Source organism: Argiope bruennichi, chromosome 3 (assembly GCF_947563725.1).
Source record: "Argiope bruennichi chromosome 3, qqArgBrue1.1, whole genome shotgun sequence".
NCBI lineage: Eukaryota > Metazoa > Arthropoda > Arachnida > Araneae > Araneidae > Argiope > Argiope bruennichi.
The window spans coordinates 104,850,942-104,857,078 of NC_079153.1; the positions used below are offsets into that span (position 1 = coordinate 104,850,942).

Consider the following 6,137-nt stretch of genomic DNA (forward strand, 5'->3'; position numbering starts at 1 on the left):
GATCAATATTTAACTGGGGATCTTATCCAAAATTCTTTTCCAACTGAATTTTAGTTTACAACAGTTTCCTCAAAATTCCGCTATAAACTGGCATAAATGGATGTAAATAGAAGTATTGCTGTAAACTTTCTTCAATTGATTTTGTGATGTGTTTAGAATTGGAGACCTAAAGATTTAGAATAACCGCTCTTTAGAACTATATAAAGTAGTAAAGGAAGTAATGGAATCGTTATAATTTGGACATCCTGTCCCCCCCCCCTTAAGTACCCAAATTTCCTCAGACTTCTACAGCAGCAACTCTAGTTTTTTTACGACTCGAGTTTTTAAAAAAATGTTTATTTAATTTCTTAAATAGTTGGTTCATACAACTCAATTTCTGCACGTATCTCGAAATCGGGTTCGAATTCTATGACAAGGAAGCTAACTTACTACCGGTTTACATTGTGTATTGAGAAATATTCTATACATGGTATTTAAGTGAAAAAATGTTATCTGTATCGTAAATTTCGCTATAGCAAACCTTAATTTCTTACAAAATACGAACATTGCAGTTTCGTAACGATGATATTTACAAAAATGATGCAAGTAAACATGAGAGTTAAGATCTACAGTCGGCATTAATTTTTAGTTGTTACCAATGCTTGGAGTATAAATTACACTTTAGAGGTTCAAACGTTCCCTACAATCTTACGGAAATTACAACTGTACTTAATGTGTCATTAATTGTGATAACTCCCTGCATTCCCAATTTTATGACTATTTGACCAATTCGCAGTTAACACGTTAGATAATTGGCTCCCTGGGGACCGATACTTTCCGTTTAGACCGTCGGTCCCAAGCAGCCTAAACGGAAAGTAAACAGGGATCAGCCAATTATTTAACATGTTAATCCCAATTCCACCCTACTTATCTACAGAACTTATTTCATTGTTTCTCCGATCCCTAATGAACCAGTCAAGTGCAATTTATACTTTTAAAATTTGTAGCTGCTATCTAATAAACTAACAATTAATCCCTCGAATTTGACTGACATGGACGTTAAATTAATAGTTTACTTTCCTTTAAAATTCAAAGATACTTTATGGATTGATTTTATATTCTGTTAAATAATCGATTTGAAATATTAGCAATTTTTAAATGAAGATACTAAGATGACGCGTTGTCAATGTTTTAACGGCTTGAAAATCTGTGTCTAAGTTTGCCTATGGAAACCTATTTGCTAGACGTTGTTTGAATATCTCGGGAAGAACTTTATTAACAATCAGAATTCATCATTTTAATATTTTGTTTTGATTCGTAAACAGTCATTTTATGCTACAAGTGCAGTTTAAAATATTAAATTTTCCTTCCCAATGAAGATTAGAAAATATAAGGAAATTTGGTTCCGTTGAGGGTTTTGGAAACATTTCAAAATCTTTAGATACTACTCGATTTGAGGGTGATTGATGTAGCCAGTTTAAGAGGATGTTATTTGCAAGGTAGCCGGGACTTGAAAACCTGAAACTTCAGTATTTATCGAATATTACCTTCATCCAAGGAAGCGTATCAGGCGGGAGCCGAGTTTAAATTCAATTAGCGAGTCATCGAATGAATGTCCGAGGATTTCGTGAATGATCAGAATAGAAGGGTATTATGACCACTGCAGTACATATTATTCTAAAGGCGTTTCACTTGGGTTTAATATACTGTCCGTTTGAGAAGGACGTATATATCAAAGGCTACAAATAATCGATTCTGACCTTGAACACTTGGGCGTATGCTAACATTAACCTATATTTAATGTTGAGGCGTTTAGCTACCGAGTTTTGTCCGTTTCATTGCTAAAATTCTAATCTAGAGATAATTTCATAAAATTATGGAAATTTTATTTAAAAATTTGGAAATTATATTTTTCTACAAGATACTTTGAAGTTCCCTTGTATAGAGAAACTGACGAGTAGTTCTCTGCAATTAAAGCTAGTTGTTGAAAAACACAATTTGAATATTTCTATAGTCAAAACATTAATCGGAAAAAATTTGAATTTATGACAAATTTTTTAGACATGCAAAGTAAGCAAATTACTGCGACATTCTCCAAGTTCTAAGTATGTTGAAATATTAATTTTTACCATCCAGCAGACTGCTTGTCGATTTCACAGCAGTGAAAAATTAAGATCCAGAGCGTCAGGGTCGGTTCAGATTTTCCTCGATATTGAATGGAATTTGTTAAAAGTCCTGAAAATAAAGAGCTTTGATTACTTTCAATATATTTAAACTAACATCAGTTATGGTTAAAAAACTCAACATAAGATACAAGATGCCACACGCAAGTTAATGAAGTCAATATATTGAAATTCCATATCGCTTTTGATTTCTAATTATTCCCGTTTTCAATTGAACATGGATGATACTATATTTAAAACTTGGAGATAAATTAGAAGACATTAAACATACACATTTTATGTACATTTTCTTTTACCAAACGAATGTAATAATTCACTAATTAGGATAAAAATACTATTTATTTGATGCAACAAGACGGAAAAATTATCCACACTTCAAATGTTACAGAATTTGAAAGGGCACAGTATTCGTTTAATTGCATAACGTCCATTTGAACACACTTTTAATATTTTGTGATGGCATCAAAATTTTGATCTGTTGGTTATCGAGGATGAACCCGAATTGATAATCTTTCCAAGCTTCCATACCACATCAACACGAGAAAATGGCGCATTGCTCCTACTAGTACCAAGACCTCAATACTAGGTCACAACGACCGACTAATAGGCAACACTAGTTGCTTGCTATAATTTTGAATGGAGAAAAATGGAGCATTATAGCGAGATTGTCTTTGGAAATAAAACAGTTGAAACCAACTATACACAAGTCAGTCAATAGTAAAATCCTATTTTTTCTGAATTTCAAGTTTATATCCTTGCAAATAAAGATGTCATTTCACAAAACGCAGACGTGCTTTCGTCAGTGACAGATCGAAATGTTGCTCATAGCTACAATATAAAGGGATTAAGCATAGAAACCGATGTAATGTGCAATTATTTTCGTTTAGGCAATGGTAACATTGTAGATTTCGCAAGAGATTAATTCTGTGACGTAAAAGATGCATAATGTAGAAAAATCGCATCAAGTTTTAATTCTATATTTAATACCGCAATATCTTGGAATAAGATTGTCCCTACTCAAGATTTTGCGAATATGCTTTTGAATTGTTAACTAATCAGTTAACATTTGGCTCCTAGCAGATATTGTTTTAATACACGCAATTTTGATGTTGATCATAAATTACGCTTTATATTGTACCTAAAATAGAACAATTTGGTTCAACTCGTTTTAGCTTATAAAGTCATTCAACATTTGTTAAAAAATTCTCAATTCTGTGTGTATATAGACAGACCTATACCAAGTGTGGATCTATACTTTTGTTTTCCTTCCGAGTATAGCGACATGCCATATTTTCCGAAACTAAAAACACACAGGTTCAGTAATATTACAATCTTTAGACATTGACATTATAAAAGACGAATCATTAAATAACGCATAAACAATTTTTTTCTGTAGAAAGTTTACAAATGCAAGCCTCTGAACGTACGTCACGTTTTTTTGTACAAGTACGAAACATTCTTTATTTAATTACAAATTTAAACAATTATCAGTATCCACTTATTTGAAATTGAAACAGTTAGCAAGCATTTAGAATATTTAATTTTCACCATGTATAGTATTTAAAGTTTATTGATCTAATATGTCTACAAATAACAAGCGAGAACCGTTAAACCTAACTATTCAGCGACTTTATCTAGTTAAGATTTAATTTAATTTTCCAGAACTTACCATTGAAGACTTCCATTCCATTCTATTTCGTAGTATTTGAAAATTGTTAAGATCATGTTACACTCCCATTTTCAGATGACTTTTGCAGTTGCTACTATTTCAACCCATGCGGTAATAACCTACAAAAGGAAAACCTTTGCGATTAAATGGCCTCATAATTCTTAATGTTTTTGCATTAGATATAACTTCAGGTCAATAATACAAAAGAAGTCTCAATTTCTCACCTTGGGAGGGAATTAAAGAATTTTCCTTTGGTAGAACATTGCAGGGAGACGAAGGATTTCCAGTTTCTAGTCTTCATTATAACAGGACTGTGTGGGTAATACCAAACAAAGTTTTTGAAGCAAGGGTATTATACAATAAATTGATAGAGAACAGCAAACTGAAGCTATTTGAAGTATCTGCAAGAGAAAGAAAAAGTTACTAATGGAGACTAAATTAAAGATTAATTTATAAAGTATCGAGTGTAAAGTAATAAAATGAGATTTCATACGACAAAATACTAAACCCAGTTTTTTCTAATTGGGAAAGATGAAACTTTTGAACTATTGAGTTTAATTTACATTTTTGTCGACGATTTAAAATATTCTTATATGCATAGTAACCGGTATCAACAGCTGCTATTAGTTACACTAGAACTTGCCACGCTTTGTTTGCTTTATCGCGTTTTTCATGGTTAAAGCAAAAGGAAAAATTTTGAAAGTCGCAGTTTCTTTTCCAAGACCCATTTATAACACAAGATTAACTCAATTGTCTTATTAAGCATTCATTAGCTAAAATTTTCTATTCAAAGACCACATCATTAGCCAAACATTGAGTAAAAACTGGCAGGCCTCGTATCTTTCTTATTCTGATATATAGAAGATCTGAAAATTCGAATACTTGGTACGCTATCCTAGAGAACAATTCATTTTCTACGTAGATTTGGTTTGTGAAGCAGTTTTTAAGAGATCCTTCCAGAGAGCTTCCTCAATTTATAGAATGTCTAAAGTTTTAGGACTACTCCGAAATATTAACGAACAATTTGTTATTTAATTTGGAAATGATTCGGGTTTTAGAAGACCCTTGTACACATTTCATTAGAGTGCTTATAAGCGGCAATAAGTCTTGGAGAATCATGCATATTTTAATTAGAATTTCCGATAGTAATCACAGCATTCATAAAATAATCTTCATAAGTTAAGTATGAACAATATAGTTTACAAGTTAAAAACTTCTCTACATTGTTAGCCAATTTGGATGCAACTATATTGATACAATGTTGGAGGCAATACTCCTTATTAAAAAAAAAGTTTATTGCAATTGCCGCATAACAACCATCCTAAACTTAAAGGAATTTTAATAAGACCTTTGAAAAGAACTTACCAGCAAATGACAAAGCAATTCAATAACAAGTGTATAACGCACTGCAGCTTATACCAGTCAGCCTTATAGCACATGAAACTTCCCCCGCAAGTACATCAGCAAATTGACATACAAAATACCATAAAAGGTAAAAATAAGACCCAGTAATCCTGTTTTAAAGTATTTTGAATATCTCTTAACCAATCAAAATGTTCCAAATCGATATTTTTTTCTCTCTGACTATTTGCAATTTACTGCATGATGCTAATTCCTACATAATAATTTTCGCGACTTGGTGGCATGGTGGTTAAAGCCTTGTTTCGATAACAGAGGAAGCTGATTCGAGATAGTATTCCATTTATGATTTGTACTACTTGCAGACATTGAGTAGGTTGTTTCTACCGTCATCAAAGTGACTGGTTCAAGTGTTTGCTTCGGCGTCATTTTATTATTTGAACCACAGTTCAAAAACTAGAGCTTTATACCAAATTAGTCTTCTTTTACCTAATTAAGCGTTTAGATTCAATGAATATGAATTTAACAGTGATGAATTTAAGTGAATATGAATATGAATTTAACATTGATGAATTTGAGTGAATACGAATATGAATTTAACTTTTATCCTGCCTGACTATTTGGAGTTTACTGTATGAAACCAGTTCATATCTATCAATTTTCGCGGCTTGATGGCATGGTGGTTGAAACCATTTTTCAATAACAGAGAATCGCTGATTCGAGATAGTATTTGCGTTATGATTTGCACTGTAGTTATTATTTGACCATAGTTCAAAATGCCGAGCTTTATCCCAGATTAGCTTTAGTTTACCAAATTAAACGTTTGGTTCAATGAATATGATTTACCGGCGAATTGATTTCAAGACCTTCCAACGTTCATTAAAGAAGTTCATAATGTGACATAATGTGTTAGTAATCTATATCGCTATTTATCATAATTAATCGAC

The 6,137-nt window shown here is 32.0% G+C and overlaps 1 long non-coding RNA gene across 1 annotated transcript; it reads right to left on the reverse strand.

Moving 5' to 3' along the window:
• Nucleotides 1–284: 284 nt before the first annotated feature.
• Nucleotides 285–5,317, reverse strand: LOC129963868 (uncharacterized). Its single transcript, XR_008784037.1, has 4 exons — nt 5,197–5,317; nt 4,056–4,232; nt 3,832–3,950; nt 285–2,214 (listed from the first exon to the last, which is right to left on the reverse strand). It is a non-coding gene; the product is annotated as an uncharacterized LOC129963868 (long non-coding RNA).
• Nucleotides 5,318–6,137: the final 820 nt, after the last annotated feature.